The sequence below is a fragment of the Triturus cristatus genome, chromosome 2_1 (genome assembly GCF_964204655.1).
Source record: "Triturus cristatus chromosome 2_1, aTriCri1.1, whole genome shotgun sequence".
Classification (NCBI taxonomy): Eukaryota; Metazoa; Chordata; class Amphibia; order Caudata; family Salamandridae; genus Triturus; species Triturus cristatus.
Genome location: NC_140581.1, coordinates 710762767 through 710781749, shown reverse-complemented (window position 1 = coordinate 710781749; position 18983 = coordinate 710762767).

Below are 18983 nucleotides of genomic sequence, written 5' to 3'. Positions count from 1 at the left end.
GTACAATGTGGTTATTAAACAACAAGGAAGCATTGACTGTCACCTGAGTCATTTTTACTTTGTAGATAAATTAGTATAGTTCAACTTCACGCACATTCACTTGTAGTCAGCAAGCATCCAATGCAATGCATGCCATCATTCAAAATAAACATTCATTACCTGCCTTGCTCTTCTCTTTGGCTGTCAGATCAGATGCCTAGCCTTCTGACAGTCAGTGATGAGTTTCTTTCGGCTTGGAAACAAAACTGAATATAGCTGTAGTCACGTTTCACTTCTTATAGAATGACTGTTGGAGGCAACATGTATTGTACTATTCTCCATTTCCATCCAATGTCTGGCTTGCTTGAAATGTATTTAGGGAGAGTAAGGAAGATGGAGCAGGACTCTGAGGAGTGGAGTGGACAGTTATGCACAGACGTGCAACTCCAAAAGGGAAATAAAAAGAGGACACTGTTGATGGATTTGTTGTGATTAGATTTGAACCAGAAAAAACAGATACACACACAAATAAAGGAAGGAAGAACAATTTGGAAGCCTAGTTGTCAGAGAAGAGGAGCTCGTCCTCAAACTCTGGTGGTTCGGACAGAAGTACGTCATGTAATAACCCACTACTTATGTCATCGAAGTCGCTCTCCACTTCCTGCTGCGATTCACGTATTGTGTACTCCGGTGGTATAAAGTGCTGATTCATTTTGATCATGGTTGACCTCTCCACGCTTTTGGGCGAGAGACTGGTCCTTGTCAAAGTAAAAATGGCACCAGCAGCACTGAAAACACGCTCTGAAGAGACACTTGCAACAGGGCAAACAACATTCTTTATCGCCAGCCTGCTGAGCACTGGCCATTGGCTTCTTTTCCCATACCAATACACCAATGGGCTTTGCTCCATGAAGACCTCTGTTGTGTCATCTAGATATGCCTGAACCATCCGCTCAATGTTCAGGGGTTTGCTTGGCCTCTTTTTCCTTTGCATCAGTAATGGACGTACAAAACCCTTTCCGTAGAAACCAAACACCTGCCGTCTTTTTAAATGTGGCTGATGATCCTGTTGGTGCTGTTGTTGATGTTATTGCTGGCAGTGTTGTTGACTGCTGGGAGGCAAATGCACTACTCTCGAGCTCTGAAGTTGAACTTTACTCTGGGTGCCCTGTAGTACTTTTTCTGCCCTGGGGTGGCAAACCTCTAATTAAGATCTGTTCGTTTTCAAAGTCAGTGGCTTCCTCAGCTATCAAAGTTTTGTACTTGGCAACATCCCCTTCTGAAAAAGGAATTACTTCATTACTGCTCAGCAATAATTTGTAACGTGGATCCAAAATTGAGGCAGTAATGTAATGTCGATGTGACACAATGTTATTTTGAATCCTTGTATTGCCAGATAAGCGAACGGCTAAGGTGTCCACCAAATAATATGCGTCTACTTTGTCATCCACACCTGCGTACATTTCTGACACCTCCTTCAGCTCTTGCTCTAGCATGTACAACAATGGGATAGCTTGGCCCATAGTACAGTCCTCACTGCTGACTTCACGTGTGAAGACCTCAAAAGGAAGTAGCATCTCTGTCAGGCATTTAACGAGGTCCCATTGGGCCATCTCAACGGTCATGCCTTTCACAGTAGGATCTCCTGACCTTTTCATGACATAAGCATTGAGTGGTATGTACTGCTCAAACAGACGCTCAAGCATGTAATAAGTTGAGTTCCAACGTGTTGGCACCTCCTGGATGAGTGCTTTGATTGGCATTTTATGCTCATGTTGAATGACCCTCAGCTGCTTCCGGGCTTTAAAAGAATGGTTGAAATGTGTGCATATTCTTAAGCAGGTGGTCAGTAAGTTGCTGACTTTGCTTTCATTTTTCAGAAAGTCTTGAACAACAATGTTAATGCAGTGTGCAAAGCACGGGACCCTGAAATAGCCACCATCTTTCATGGCCCTAACTACATTACTGCCATTGTCCGTAGCAACAAAACCAATGTTAAGCCCTCTTGGTCGCAGCCACTCAAACACCTTGCTGTTAAACTCATCCAAAATGTTTGCAGCAGTATGAGATTTCTCCATAGTAAACATGGCTACAGTTGCATGTTTGCGAGAGTCTTTAAAAATCTCAGCGGTGTCAACAACACCTTCAGATATCTTATCTTTAACACCCGAAAAAGAGACCCAGTATGCACTGCTACACATGTAATCAGTGGCTTGGCAACTGGTCCACATATCTGTAGTCAGGTGGATACTCTGAACAGCACTCTGTTTTAAGGCTTTTCCAAGCAATTCCAAGCAATTTAAGCACGTCATGATGTAGCGCTGGAACAGCAACTCTTGCGAAATAGCAGCCACTGGGAACCTTCCATTTTGGGCAGATGGTTGTCACAAATTCCAGAAAACCCACCCCTTCAAGAAAAGAAAAAGGGAGAAGGTCCAGTGCTAACATTTTAGCCAACTTCGCATTGTACAAACGTGCTATTGGGTGGTTGCGTTCGTACTGCCCCTCCGGCCTAGTAAACATGCTAAGAATGGTAGGCTGTGTGGTATTCCTTCCTGTGCTCAACGTCGCACTTTTTAAAAAAGCAGTACTCCTTGGTGTCTCAGGCTGACTCTTACTCTTGTGCCACTGAGATGTTGCTGAGGATGTGGGCGTTACCACTGCAGTGCTGGGGACACGGCTACTTTGTGTACCGCTACCACATAGAATGTCTCCCTCTTCTTCTTCTTCCTGTTCCAACTGTTCCACCTACTTGTTTATCCCCACCAACAGCAATGGTTCCAGTTTGTATGCGACAAAGGTGCTCCTCCCACTGGAATGCGTGGTGTTTTTTCAGATGGGTAATTTGGCCTCCGGTACCATAGTTTGTACTAAGCTTACCACGACTAACAGAGGTATGACAAACAGAGCATATGGCAATGTTCTTCTCCTTTCCACTAACCGTAAAGAAGTCCCACACTGGTGAGCTTAACTTTTGTCTCCTGCTGGAGGTGCCACTTCCAATGCCGGATGAACTGGAGGGTGTGTGTTGAATTTGATTCTGTGCAGTACCACTACACCCTTCCGCTGAGGGGGTGCTTGTGCTGGATGTAGGACGCTGCCGGCCCTTTGCTAATGTAAATATGGAAGCTGGAGGTCGTGTTGGTGTTACCTGTGTTGGAGATATGCGTGCTACATCCCTCACAGCCATTTTGGATAGTGTAAAAATGTTGGTCTCCATCTCCTCTGGGCCGGGAGTGATGTTCGTGATGACTGGCTCATCATCATCATCATCATCATCCTGCTCTTCTACAATAACCTCCATAAGTGTAAGGCTTTCTGGAACCTTCCTTTTCCCATGCCTGCTCTTGTGACGTGTCTCCCTCTCAGACTCAGTTTGTGGCTTCCAAGTGGCATCTAGATCATCAGAAGGGGGGCTTGGCGAAGAACTTGATGTGCTAACCCTCCTTTTCCTTGCTGGGGATTTGGAAGACAATGGAACTTCTGAAGGAGTGGCTTCCTCTTCATCCTCTGCATGAGGCTCAATTTCCTGAACTGCCCCTACTTCGGGAGGAACAACAGCTACTATTGCGGGCGGTGGTTGCGGCTGTTGTTGTTGACCACTTATCTGCTGTGTTCTCTCCTGCGTTGATTGTGTACTACTTTGAGATAGCGATAAGTTTAGTTCAGGCTCAGCATCACTGCTTTCCACCATTAGGCTGGCTACCTCTTCCACACTCATCTGCTTGGGCCTGGGTTGGTGGGTTGGGCCCACTGATGCGGAGGTGCTGCCCCCAGACACCGCTGCTGCAGGCGTCATTTTTAGTGTCCCAAAAAAGGTTTTGGGAGGCACACCAGACTTAAGTGACACTTCCTTCTTCTTCTGTTCCTTCTTCTCCATGGCAACTTTCTTGGTACCGGAGGACCTGCTACCTGCTTTCTTTGGGGGCATCTTCTTCAGATGTCAAAACAGTACTCAGTTGCACAAGTTGCAGAGATGGCTGGTCAGGTCACTCACAAATCACGTTGTGTACAGCAGCAGGACGTCGGTCTGGCACCACAACGGGCGATGATGACACACCTCCTCCGTCTTTTGTGCACCTAAAAGCAAAAAAGCCAGAAGAACATCAGTCAAAAGATTGTACAATCAAACTAATATAATATATATCTTCTTAGTGTGTGGTGGGTGGTCACAATTATTACATTTTATTAAGTCAGTGAACAACAACAGTATAGCCATTTATGAGACTGACAAGGCCAGGGCTCCTGGTGTAAAACTGTACTGTGTACACTCAGGAAGAATACCCCAGAAAAAAAGTAAAGCCCACATTTTGCAATTCAATCCAAAGCCATACATGATGTTGAAATTCAACGCACAACACAAAAACAGTTGTTTAACTTCCATGCACCCGTGATGATTGATGAGTAGTACCCCTGGGCCTACTGGCAGACTAGGCCACAAGCTTGGAGGCCTATGGAAAAAGCACAGTGGCTGGTCCCACAAAATGGCCGCCACCACATGGCCAGGCCACTCACGAAAACAAGAAAAGGTCAGGAATACAAGACAGACAATGCAGGCCTATTGCAAAAGCACAATGCCTGCCTTCACAAAATGGCCACCACCCACATGCTCAGGCCACCCACCACAATAATAACAAATAGGTGAATACAAAGGACAGGAACAGGAAGTTGGAGTCTCTGTGGAACTTACTTCCTCTCCTAAAAATATTTTAAAAAATATAAATGTGACTCTGTGCTCCAAAACTACAGCAGAATGACAACCTGAGGTGTTTTTTTAGCAAAATGCACAAAATCAGCGTTCTCGAGAAGGTTTTATGTTGCTCATGAGATATATTTTGCCAGATTGCAAATTCTGCGTGTTCGGCATCGCGAACTGTACAAAAAGTCGTTATCGCATGCGCGAACATGCATATTAAGAGCACGAAAATGACAAAAACTGAAAGGCCGCGTTGTCGCGCTGTGCAGAGTTGCCAAAAGTTTGCAAGCTAAATCCCTAGGGTTACCTACTGGCTGAAAAGCCCTATTTATTTAGCACACACCCAAAATCTGCAAATCCACCCCAAAAAACACCTTTTGCAATTCAATCCAAAGCCATCCATGGTGTTAAAATTCAACAGACAACACAAACTGCTTTTATGCATCCATGATTTGAGAATGACTACCTCTGGGCCTACTGGCAGACTAGGCTACAAGCTTGGAACAGAATGGCAACAGCAAGCACACTGCTTGGATGGCTCCACAAAATGGCCGCTACCCACCCACAACAACAAGAAATGGAAGACAGACAATGTAAGCCTATGGCAAAAGCACAATGCCTGCCTTCCCAAAATGGCCACCACCCACATGCTCAGGCCACCCACCACAATAATAACAAAAAGGTAATTACAAAGGACAGGAACAGGAAGTTGAAGTCTCTGTGGAACTTACTTCCTCTCCTAAAAATATTTTTAAAATAATAAAAGTGACTCTGTGCTCCAAAACTACAGCAGAATGACAAACTGAGGAGTTGTTTTAGCAAAATGCACAAAATCAGCGTTTTTGAGAAGGTTTTATGTTGCTCGCGAGATAATGTTTGCCAGATTGCAAATTCTGCGTGTTTGGCATCGCAAACAGTACAAAAAGTCGTTATCGTGTGTGCGAACACGCATATTGAGATGTCGAAAATGACAAAAACTGTAAGTTCGCGTTGTCACGCTGTGCAAAGTTGCCAAAAGTACGCAAGCTGAATTCCGAAGGTTAGCTACTGGTTGATAAGCAATATTTACACACACCCAAAAACTGCAATTCCTCCCCAAAAAACACCCTTTTCAATTCAATCCAAAGCCATCCATGGTGTTAAAATTCAACAGACAACACAAACTGTTTTTATGCACCCATGATTTGAGGATGACTACCTCTGGGCCTACTGGATGACTAGGCCACAAGCTTGGAACAGAATGGCAAAAGCAAGCACACTGCTTGGATGGCTCCACAAAATGGCCGCTACCCACCCACAACAACAAGAAATGGAAGACAGACAATGTAAGCCTATGGCAAAATCATAATGCCTGCCTTCACAAAATGGGCGCCACACACATGGCCAGGACACAACAACAACAAGCATAGGCCAAGGCGAACAAAGAAAAGAAATGCAGGCCTTTATGGAAAAAGAAGCACACACTACTAAACTACCACCACAAAATTGCCACAAGCCACATGGGCACTCACAGTCACAACAGGCCATGGAAAACAATGAACTGAAGCAGGCCTATATATGACCGGACAAAGGAGGCCTGCTAAACAACACAGCTTTAATACAAAAATGAAAATCAACAGGGCTATTAAAGGATTGGAAAGAAGTTACACATCAAGCACACACATCCAACAAAGGTATTTCACATGCACACACACACACACACACAAACAGTGAAATACACCACAGCCACATTTAGCATTTCAATCCTATGCCATCCATGCCCTACATGATGTTTAAATTCAACAGACACCACAGAAACATGGACCCATGGGTACCCTACTGGCTGAAATTGCAAAGAAAAGCAACTAGGCCCCTATTGAAAGTACAGGCCACCCACAACAATAATGTTTAAAAACAATGAAAATCCCAGAAAAATGTAGGTACAAACAAGCCCCAATGAAACAAACATGTACACCAATTCTCCAACTTACTTGTAAAATTAAATCTCAAATCAAAAAGTCCTCAAATAAATCCAATCCAATGGTATGATGCAGCAGACAGACACAAAAAGTGATCCTTCCAGCCCCAAATCCAAATGAAAGTGAACAGCACATGGACAAAGCACTGGGAGGAGCCTGCTGGAGAGGAACAGAAAGTTGGAGACTCAGCGGCACTTCCTTCCTCTTGAAAAAAAGAGTAAAAAAAATAAAGGACTCCTTACACAAAAGACTGCAGCCAAATCACAATCTGAGGAGTTTTTCTGAGCAAAATGATCATTTTAGAGAAGGTTTTATGAAGCTCGAGAGATATTCTTCGCCAGATTGTAGTTTTTGCATGTTCGGGATCGCGATCTTACCAAGACAGCCGCCGGAAGTCAGCTCGCACGTCCGAATGACGTGTTCGCACACTCTCGAGGGATCGGGCGGCCATATTACAAACCTCGTGGCGCACGCAAACGGACAGAAAAGCGAGTTGGCGAACGCAGAATCACGGTAAGACGTTACCACGTGCGCGAGAATGAATATTGAGCGCGCGAGGAAGCAAAACTACTACGTTACACGGTAGATTGCATAGGAATCTGCAACTTCACGCTCTACGCGAATCGCAAAGTTACCTAAACTTCGCTAGCTCCGCGAGCGGAGCATAGTTCAACACCCAGGCTTAATTTTAACACCATGGATGGCTTTTGATTGAATTGCAAAAGGTGTTTTTTGGGGTGGAATTGCAGTTTTTGGGTGTGTGTTAAATAAATAGGGCTTTTCAGCCAGTAGCTAACCCTAGGAATTCAGCTCGCGTACTTTTGGCAACTCTGCACAGCGTGACAACGCGGACTTACAGTTTTTGTCATTTTCGCGCTCTCAATATGCGTGTTCGTGCACTCGATAACAAATTTTTGTACAGTTCGCGATGCCGAACACGCAGAATTTGCAATCTGGCAAACAATATCTCGCGAGCAACATAAAATCTTCTCGAAAACGCTGATTTTGTGCATTTTGCTAAAAAAACTCCTCAGGTTGTCATTCTGCTGTAGTTTTGGAGCACGGAGTCACTTATTTTAAAAAAAATATTTTTAGGAGAAGAAGTAAGTTCCACAGAGACTCCAACTTCCTGTTCCTGTCCTTTTTAATCACTTTTGTTGTTATTATTGTGGTGGGTGGACCTGAGCATGTGGGTGGTGGCCATTTTGTGAAGGCAGGCATTGTGCTTTTGCCATGGCTTACATTGTCTGTGTTACATTTCTTGTTGTTGTGGGTGGGTGGGTAGCGGCCATTTTGTGGAGCCATCCAAGCAGTGTGCTTGCTTTTGCCAATCTGTTCGAAGCTTGTGGCCTAGTCTGCCAGTAGGCCCAGAGGTAGTCATCCCCAAATCATGGGTGCATAAAGACAGTTTATGTTGTCTGTTGAATTTTAACAACATGGATGGCTTTGGATTGAATTGCAAAAGGTGTTTTTTGGGGTGGAATTGCAGTTTTTGGGTGTGTGTTAAATAAATAGGGCTTTTCAGCCAGTTGGTAACCGTAGGGATTCAGCTCGCGTACTTTTGGCAATTCTGCACAGCACAACAACGCAGACTTACAGTTTTTGTCATTTTCGAGCTTGCAATATGCTCTTCTACAATAACCTCCATAAGTGTAAGGCTTTCTGGAACCTTCCTTTTCCCATGCCTGCTCTTGTGACGTGTCTCCCTCTCAGACTCAGTTTGTGGCTTCCAAGTGGCATCTAGATCATCAGAAGGGGGGCTTGGCGAAGAACTTGATGTACTAACCCTCCTTTTCCTTGCTGGGGATTTGGAAGACAATGGAACTTCTGAAGGAGTGGCTTCCTCTTCTTCCTCTGCATGAGGCTCAATTTCCTGAACTGCCCCTACTTCGGGAGGAACAACAGCTACTATTGCGGGCGGTGGTTGCGGCTGTTGTTGTTGACCACTTATCTGCTGTGTTCTCTCCTGCGTTGATTGTGTACTACTTTGAGATAGCGATAAGTTTAGTTCAGGCTCAGCATCACTGCTTTCCACCATTAGGCTGGCTACCTCTTCCATACTCATCTGCTTGGGCCTGGGTTGGTGGGTTGGGCCCACTGATGTGGAGGTGCTGCCCCCAGACACCGCTGCTGCAGGCGTCATTTTTAGTGTCCCAAAAAAGGTTTTGGGAGGCACACCAGACTTAAGTGACACTTCCTTCTTCTTCTGTTCCTTCTTCTCCATGGCAACTTTCTTGGTACCGGAGGACCTGCTACCTGCTTTCTTTGGGGGCATCTTCTTCAGATGTCAAAACAGTACTCAGTTGCACAAGTTGCAGAGATGGCTGGTCAGGTCACTCACAAATCACGTTGTGTACAGCAGCAGGACGTCGGTCTGGCACCACAACGGGCGATGATGACACACCTCCTCCGTCTTTTGTGCACCTAAAAGCAAAAAAGCCAGAAGAACATCAGTCAAAAGATAGTACAATCAAACTAATATAATATATATCTTCTTAGTGTGTGGTGGGTGGTCACAATTATTACATTTTATTAAGTCAGTGAACAACAACAGTATAGCCATTTATGAGACTGACAAGGCCAGGGCTCCTGGTGTAAAACTGTACTGTGTACACTCAGGAAGAATAAGAATAGCAAAGAACAAAAACATAAATGTAGTGTAGCCTGTTTGCCCTAAATCAAAATGTGTGCATCTTATGGGATGGATGCAGCATCAGGGAGCAACAACAACGAACATATACACATAAAAACTAAAGGCATTTATTTACAACACCTAAAAAGTGAAATATACCCCAGAAAAAAAGTAAAGCCCACATTTTGCAATTCAATCCAAAGCCATACATGATGTTGAAATTCAACGCACAACACAAAAACAATTGTTTAACTTCCATGCACCCGTGATGATTGATGAGTAGTACCCCTGGGCCTACTGGCAGACTAGGCCACAAGCTTGGAGGCCTATGGAAAAAGCACAGTGGCTGGTCCCACAAAATGGCCGCCACCACATGGCCAGGCCAGTCTCAAAAACAAGAAAAGGTCAGGAATACAAGACAGACAATGCAGGCCTATTGCAAAAGCACAATGCCTGCCTTCACAAAATGGCCACCACCCACATGCTCAGGCCACCCACCACAATAATAACAAATAGGTGAATACAAAGGACAGGAACAGGAAGTTGGAGTCTCTGTGGAACTTACTTCCTCTCCTAAAAATATTTTAAAAAATATAAATGTGACTCTGTGCTCCAAAACTACAGCAGAATGACAACCTGAGGTGTTTTTTTAGCAAAATGCACAAAATCAGCGTTCTCGAGAAGGTTTTATGTTGCTCATGAGATATATTTTGCCAGATTGCAAATTCTGCGTGTTCGGCATCGCGAACTGTACAAAAAGTCGTTATCGCGTGCGCGAACATGCATATTAAGAGCACGAAAATGACAAAAACTGAAAGGCCGCGTTGTCGCGCTGTGCAGAGTTGCCAAAAGTTTGCAAGCTGAATCCCTAGGGTTACCTACTGGCTGAAAAGCCCTATTTATTTAGCACACACCCAAAAACTGCAAATCCACCCCAAAAAACACCTTTTGCAATTCAATCCAAAGCCATCCATGGTGTTAAAATTCAACAGACAACACAAACTGCTTTTATGCATCCATGATTTGAGGATGACTACCTCTGGGCCTACTGGCAGACTAGGCTACAAGCTTGGAACAGAATGGCAACAGCAAGCACACTGCTTGGATGGCTCCGCAAAATGGCCGCTACCCATCCCACAACAACATGAAATGGAACATAGACATAGTAAACAATGGCAAAAGCACAATGCCTGCCTTCCCAAAATGGCCACCACCCACATGCTCAGGCCACCCACCACAATAATAACAAAAAGGTAATTACAAAGGACAGGAACAGGAAGTTGGAGTCTCTGTGGAACTTACTTCCTCTCCTAAAAATATTTTTAAAATAATAAAAGTGACTCCGTGCTCCAAAACTACAGCAGAATGAGAAACTGAGGAGTTGTTTTAGCAAAATGCACAAAATCAGCGTTTTTGAGAAGGTTTTATGTTGCTCGCGAGATAATGTTTGCCAGATTGCAAATTCTGCGTGTTTGGCATCGCAAACTGTACAAAAAGTCGTTATCGCGTGTGCGAACACGCATATTGAGATGTCGAAAATGACAAAAACTGTAAGTTCGCGTTGTCACGCTGTGCAAAGTTGCCAAAAGTACGCAAGCTGAATTCCGAAGGTTAGCTACTGGTTGATAAGCAATATTTACACACACCCAAAAACTGCAATTCCTCCCCAAAAAACACCCTTTTCAATTCAATCCAAAGCCATCCATGGTGTTAAAATTCAACAGACAACACAAACTGTTTTTATGCACCCATGATTTGAGGATGACTACCTCTGGGCCTACTGGATGACTAGGCCACAAGCTTGGAACAGAATGGCAAAAGCAAGCACACTGCTTGGATGGCTCCACAAAATAGCCGCTACCCACCCACAACAACAAGAAATGGAAGACAGACAATGTAAGCCTATGGCAAAATCATAATGCCTGCCTTCACAAAATGGGCGCCACACACATGGCCAGGACACAACAACAACAAGCATAGGCCAAGGCGAACAAAGAAAAGAAATGCAGGCCTTTATGGAAAAAGAAGCACACACTACTAAACTACGACCACAAAATTGCCACAAGCCACATGGGCACTCACAGTCACAACAGGCCATGGAAAACAATGAACTGAAGCAGGCCTATATATGACCGGACAAAGGAGGCCTGCTAAACAACACAGCTTTAATACAAAAATGAAAATCAACAGGGCTATTAAAGGATTGGAAAGAAGTTACACATCAAGCACACACATCCAACAAAGGTATTTCACATGCACACACACACACACACACAAACAGTGAAATACACCACAGCCACATTTAGCATTTCAATCCTATGCCATCCATGCCCTACATGATGTTTAAATTCAACAGACACCACAGAAACATGGACCCATGGGTACCCTACTGGCTGAAATTGCAAAGAAAAGCAACTAGGCCCCTATTGAAAGTACAGGCCACCCACAACAATAATGTTTAAAAACAATGAAAATCCCAGAAAAATGTAGGTACAAACAAGCCCCAATGAAACAAACATGTACACCAATTCTCCAACTTACTTGTAAAATTAAATCTCAAATCAAAAAGTCCTCAAATAAATCCAATCCAATGGTATGATGCAGCAGACAGACACAAAAAGTGATCCTTCCAGCCCCAAATCCAAATGAAAGTGAACAGCACATGGACAAAGCACTGGGAGGAGCCTGCTGGAGAGGAACAGAAAGTTGGAGACTCAGCGGCACTTCCTTCCTCTTGAAAAAAAGAGTAAAAAAAAATAAAGGACTCCTTACACAAAAGACTGCAGCCAAATCACAATCTGAGGAGTTTTTCTGAGCAAAATGATCATTTTAGAGAAGGTTTTATGAAGCTCGAGAGATATTCTTCGCCAGATTGTAGTTTTTGCATGTTCGGGATCGCGATCTTACCAAGACAGCCGCCGGAAGTCAGCTCGCACGTCCGAATGACGTGTTCGCACACTCTCGAGGGATCGGGCGGCCATATTACAAACCTCGTGGCGCACGCAAACGGACAGAAAAGCGAGTTGGCGAACGCAGAATCACGGTAAGACGTTACCGCATGCGCGAGAATGAATATTGAGCGCGCGAGGAAGCAAAACTACTACGTTACACGGTAGATTGCATAGGAATCTGCAACTTCACGCTCTACGCGAATCGCAAAGTTACCTAAACTTCGCTAGCTCCGCGAGCGGAGCATAGTTCAACACCCAGGCTTAATTTTAACACCATGGATGGCTTTTGATTGAATTGCAAAAGGTGTTTTTTGGGGTGGAATTGCAGTTTTTGGGTGTGTGTTAAATAAATAGGGCTTTTCAGCCAGTAGCTAACCCTAGGAATTCAGCTCGCGTACTTTTGGCAACTCTGCACAGCGTGACAACGCGGACTTACAGTTTTTGTCATTTTCGCGCTCTCAATATGCGTGTTCGTGCACTCGATAACAAATTTTTGTACAGTTCGCGATGCCGAACACGCAGAATTTGCAATCTGGCAAACAATATCTCGCGAGCAACATAAAATCTTCTCGAAAACGCTGATTTTGTGCATTTTGCTAAAAAAACTCCTCAGGTTGTCATTCTGCTGTAGTTTTGGAGCACGGAGTCACTTATTTTAAAAAAAATATTTTTAGGAGAAGAAGTAAGTTCCACAGAGACTCCAACTTCCTGTTCCTGTCCTTTTTAATCACTTTTGTTGTTATTATTGTGGTGGGTGGCCTGAGCATGTGGGTGGTGGCCATTTTGTGAAGGCAGGCATTGTGCTTTTGCCATAGGCTTACATTGTCTGTGTTACATTTCTTGTTGTTGTGGGTGGGTGGGTAGCGGCCATTTTGTGGAGCCATCCAAGCAGTGTGCTTGCTTTTGCCAATCTGTTCGAAGCTTGTGGCCTAGTCTGCCAGTAGGCCCAGAGGTAGTCATCCCCAAATCATGGGTGCATAAAGACAGTTTATGTTGTCTGTTGAATTTTAACAACATGGATGGCTTTGGATTGAATTGCAAAAGGTGTTTTTTGGGGTGGAATTGCAGTTTTTGGGTGTGTGTTAAATAAATAGGGCTTTTCAGCCAGTTGGTAACCGTAGGGATTCAGCTCGCGTACTTTTGGCAATTCTGCACAGCACAACAACGCAGACTTACAGTTTTTGTCATTTTCGAGCTTGCAATATGCGTGTTCGCGCACGCGATAACGACTTTTTGTACAGTTCGCGATGCCGAACACGCAGAATTTGCAATCTGGCAAACAATATCTCGTGAGCAACATAAAACCTTCTCGAAAACGCTGATTTTGTGCATTTTGCTAAAAAAAACTCCTCAGATTGTCATTCTGCTGTAGTTTTGGAGTACGGAGTCACTTTTATTTAAAAAAATATATTTTTAGGAGAGGAAGTAAGTTCCACAGAGACTCCAACTTCCTGTTCCTGTCCTTAGTATTCACTTATTTGTTATTATTGTGGTGGGGGGCCTGAGCATGTGGGTGGTGGCCATTTTGTGAAGGCAGGCATTGGGCTTACATTGTCTGTGTTACATTTCTTGTTGTTGTGGGTGGGTAGTGGCCATTTTGTGGAGCCATCCAAGCAGTGTGCTTGCTTTTGCCATTCTGTTCCAAGCTTGTGGCCTAGTCTGCCAGTAGGCCCAGAGGTAGTCATCCTCAAATCATGGGTGCATAAAAACAGTTTGTGTTGTCCGTTGAATTTTAACACCATGGATGGCTTTGGATTGAATTGCAAAAGGTGTTTTTTGGGGTGGAATTGCAGTTTTTGGGTGAGTGTTAAATAAATAGGGCTTTCCAGCCAGTAGGTAACCCTAAGGATTCAACTCACGTACTTTTGGCAACTCTGCACAGCGCGACAACGCGGACTGACAGCTTTTGTTATTTTCGCGCTCGCAATATGCGTGTTCGCGCACGCGATAACAACTTTTTGTAGAGTTTGCGATGCCGAACACGCAGAATTTGCAATCTGGCAAACAATATCTCACGAGCAACATAAAACCTTCTCGAAAACGCTGATTTTGTGCATTTTGCTAAAAAAACTCCTCAGGTAGTCATTTTGCTGTAGTTTTGGAGCACGGAGTCACTTTTATATTATTTCAAATATTTTTAGGAGAGGAAGTAAGTTCCACAGAGACTCCAACTTCCTGTTCCTGTCCTTTGTATTCACTTATTTGTTATTATTGTGGTGGGTGGCTTGAGCATGTGGGTGGTGGCCATTTTGTGAAGGCAGGCATTGTGCTTTTGCAATAGGCCTGCATTGTCTGTCTTGTATTCCTGACCTTTTCTTGTTTTTGTGAGTGGCCTGGCCATGTGGTGGCGGCCATTTTGTGGGACCAGCCAATGTACTTTTTCCATAGGCCTCCAAGCTTATGGCCTAGTCTGCCAGTAGGCCCAGGGGTACTACTCATCAATCATCACGGGTGCATGGAAGTTAAACAACTGTTTTTGTGTTGTGCGTTGAGTTTCAACATCATGTATGGCTTTGGATTGAATTGCAAAATGTGGGCTTTACTTTTTTTCTGGGGTATATTTCACTTTTTGGGTGTTGTAAATAAATGCCTTTAGTTTTTATGTGTACATGTTTGTTGTTGTTGCTCCCTGATGCTGCATCCATCCCATAAGATGCACAAATTCTTATTTAGGGCAAACAGGCTACACTACATTTATGTTTGTGTTCTTTGCTATTCTTATTCTTCCTGAGTGTACACAGTACAGTAGTACATCAGGAGCCCTGGCCTTGTCAGTCTCATAAATGGGTATACTGTTGTTGTTCACTGACTTAATAAAATGTAATAATTGTGACCACCCACCACATACTAAGAAGTTATATATTATATTAGTTTGAATGTACTATATTTTGACTGATGTTCTTCTGGCTTTTTTGCTTTTAGGTGCACAAAAGTCGGAGGAGGTGTATCATCATCGCCCGTTGTGGTGCCAGACCTACTTCCTGCTGCTGTACACGACGTGACATGACGTGTGAGTGACCTGACCAGCCATCTCTGCAACTTGTGCAACTGAGTGCTGTTTTGACATCTGAAGAAGATGCCCCCAAAGAAAGCAGGTAGCAGGTCCTCCGGTACCAAGAAAGTTGCCATGGAGAAGAAGTAACAGAAGAAGAAGGAAGTGTCACTTAAGTCTGGTGTGCCTCCCAAGACCTTTTTTGGGACACCAAAAATTATGCCTGCAGTAGCGGTGTCTGGGGGCCAAGCTGGGGGCAGCACCTCTGCATCAGTGGGCCCAACCCACCAACCCAGGCCCAAGCAGATGAGTGTGGAAGAGGTAGCCAGCCTAATGGTGGAAAGCAGTGATGCTGAGCCTGAACTAAACTTGTCGCTATCTCAAAGTAGTACACAATCAACGCAGGAGGGAACACAGCAGATAAGTGGTCAGCAACAACAGCCACAATCACCGCCCGCAATAGTAGCTGTTGTTCCTCCCGAAGTAGGGGCAGTTCAGGGAATTGAGCCTCATGCAGAAGAAGACGAGGAAGCCACTCCTTCAGAAGTTCCATTGTCTTCCAAATCCCCAGCAAGGAAAAGGAGGGTTAGTACATCAAGTTCTTCGCCAAGCCCCCTTCTGATGATCTAGATGCCACTTGGAAGCCACAAACTGAGTCTGAGAGGGAGACACGTCACAAGAGCAGGCATGGGAAAAGGAAGGTTACAGAAAGCCTTACACTTATGGAGGTTGATGTAGAAGAGCAGGATGATGATGATAATGATGATGAGCCAGTCATCACGAACATCACTCCCGGCCCAGAGGAGATAGAGACCAACATTTTTACACTTTCCAAAATGGCTGTGAGGGATGTAGCACACATACCTCCAACATAGGTAACACCAATACGACCTCCAGCTTCCATATTTACATTAGCAAAGGGCCGGCAGCGTCCTACATCCAGCACAAGCACCACCTCAGCAGAAGTAGGTAGTGGTACTGCACAGAGTCAAATTCAACACACACCCTCCAGTTCATCCGGCATTGGAAGTGGCACCTCCAGCAGGAGACAAAAGTTAAGCTCCCCAGTGTGGGATTTCTTTACGGTTAGCGGAAAGGAGGAGAACATTGCTATATGCTCCGTTTGTCATACCTCTGTTAGTCGTGGTAAACTTAGTACAAACTATGGTACCGGAGGCCACATGACCCATCTGAAAAAACACCACGCAATCCAGTGGGAGGAGCACCTTCGTCGCATAAAAACTGGAACCATTGCTGTTGGTGGGGATAAACGAGTAGAAAGTCCGCTCACGGTGGAACAGGAAGAAGAAGAAGAGGGAGACATTCTCTGTGGTAGTGGTACACAAAGTAGCCCTGTCCCCAGCACTGCAGTGGTAACGCCCACATCCTCAGCAACATCTTAGTGGCACAAGAATAAGAGTCAGCCTGAGATACCAAGGAGTACTGCTTTTTAAAAAGTGCGACGTTGAGCAAAGGAAGGAATACCACACAGCCTACCATTCTTAGCATGTTTACTAGGCCGGAGGGGCAGTACGAATGCAACAACCCAATAGCACGTTTGTACAATGCGAAGCTGGCTAAAATGTTAGCACTGGACCTTCTCCCTTTTTCTTTTGTTGAAGGGGTGGGTTTTCTGGAATCTGTGACAACCATCTGCCCAAAATGGAAGGTTCCCAGCGGCTACTATTTTGCAAGAGTTGCTGTTCCAGCACTACATCATGACGTGCTTGAATTGCTTGGAATTGATTGGAAAAGCCTTAAAACAGAGTGCTGTTCAGAGTATCCACCTGACTACAGATATGTGGACCAGTTGCCAAGCCACTGATTACATGTGTAGCAGTGCATACTGGGTCTCTTTTTCGGGTGTTAAAGATAAGATATCTGAAGGTGTTGTTGACACCGCTGAGATTTTTAAAGACACTCGCAAACATGCAACTGTAGCCATGTTTGCTATGGAGAAATCTCATACTGCTGCAAACATTTTGGATGAGTTTAACAGCAAGTTTGTTTGAGTGGCTGCGACCAAGAGGGCTTAACATTGGTTTTGTTGCTACGGACAATGGCAGTAATGTAGTTAGGGCCATGAAAGATGGTGGCTATTTCAGGGTCCCGTGTTTGGCACACTGCATTAACATTGTTGTTCAAGACTTTCTGAAAAATGAAAGCAAAGTCAGCAACTTACTGACCACCTGCAGAAGAATATGCACACATTTCAACCATTCTTTTAAAGCCCGGAAGCAGCTGAGGGTCATTCAACGTGAGCATAAAATGCCAATCAAAGCACTCATCCAGGAGGTGCCAACACGTTGGAACTCAACTTATTACATGCTTGAGCGTCTGTTTGAGCAGTACATACCACTCAATGCTTATGTCATGAAAAGGTTAGGAGATCCTACTGTGAAAGGCATGACCGTTGAGATGGCCCAATGGGACCTCGTTAAATGCCTGACAGAGATGCTACTTCCTTTTGAGGTCTTCACACGTGAAGTCAGCAGGGAGGACTGTACTATGGGCCAAGCTATCCCATTGTTGTACATGCTAGAGTAAGAGCTGAAGGAGGTGTCAGAAATGTATGCAGGTGTGGAGGACAAAATAGATGCATATTATTTGGCAGGCACCTTAGCGGTTCGCTTATCTGACAATACAAGGATTCCAAATAACATTGTGTCACATCAAAATTACATTACTGTCTCAATTTTGGATCCATGTTACAAATTATTGGTGAGCAGTAATCAAGTAATTCCTTTTTCAGAAGTGGATGTTGCCAAGTACAAAACTTTGATAGCTGAGGAAGCCACTGACTACAGGGCACCCAAAGTCAAGTTCTACTTCAGAGCCCAAGAGCAGTGTATTTGCCTCCCAGCAGTCAACAACACTGTCAGCAGTAACATCAACAACAACACCAACAGGATCATCAGCCACATTAAAAAAAACGGCAGGTGATTGGTTTCTACGGAAAGGGTTTTGTACGTCCATTACTGATGCAAAGGCAAAAGAGGCCAAGCAAATCGGAGCACCCCTGAACATTGAGCGGATAGTTCAGGCCTATCTAGATGACACAACAGAGGTCTTCATGGAGCAAAGCCCATTGGTGTATTGGTATGGGAAAAGAAGCCAATGGCCATTGCTCAGCAGGCTGGCGATAAAGTATGTGGCTTGCCCTGTTGCAAGTGTCTCTTCAGAGCGTGTTTTCAGTGCTGCTGGTGCCATTTTTACTTTGACAAGGACCAGTCTCTCGCCCAAAAGCGAGGAGAGGTCAACCATGATCAAAATGAATCAGCACTTTATACCACCGGAGTACACAATACGTGAATCACAGCAGGAAGTGGAGAGCGACTTCGATGACATAAGTAGTGGGTTATTACATGACGTACTTCTGGCCGAACCACCAGAGTTTGAGGACGACCTCCTCTTCCCTGACAACTAGGCTTTCAAATTGTTCTTCTTTCCTTTATTTGTGTGTGTATCTGTTTTTCTGGTTCATATCTAATCACAACAAATCCATCAACCGTCTCCTCTTTTTATTTCCCTATTGGAGTTGCACGTCTGTGCATAACTGTCCACTCCACTCCTCAGAGTCCTGCTCCATTTTCCTTACTCTCCCTAAATACATTTCAAGCAAGCCAGACATTGGATGGAGATGGAGAATAGTCCAATACATGTTGCCTCTAACAGTCCCTCCATAAGAAGTCAAACATGACTACAGCTATATTCCGTTTTGTTTCCAAGCAGAAAGAAACTCATCACTGACTGTCAGAAGGCTAGGCATCTGATC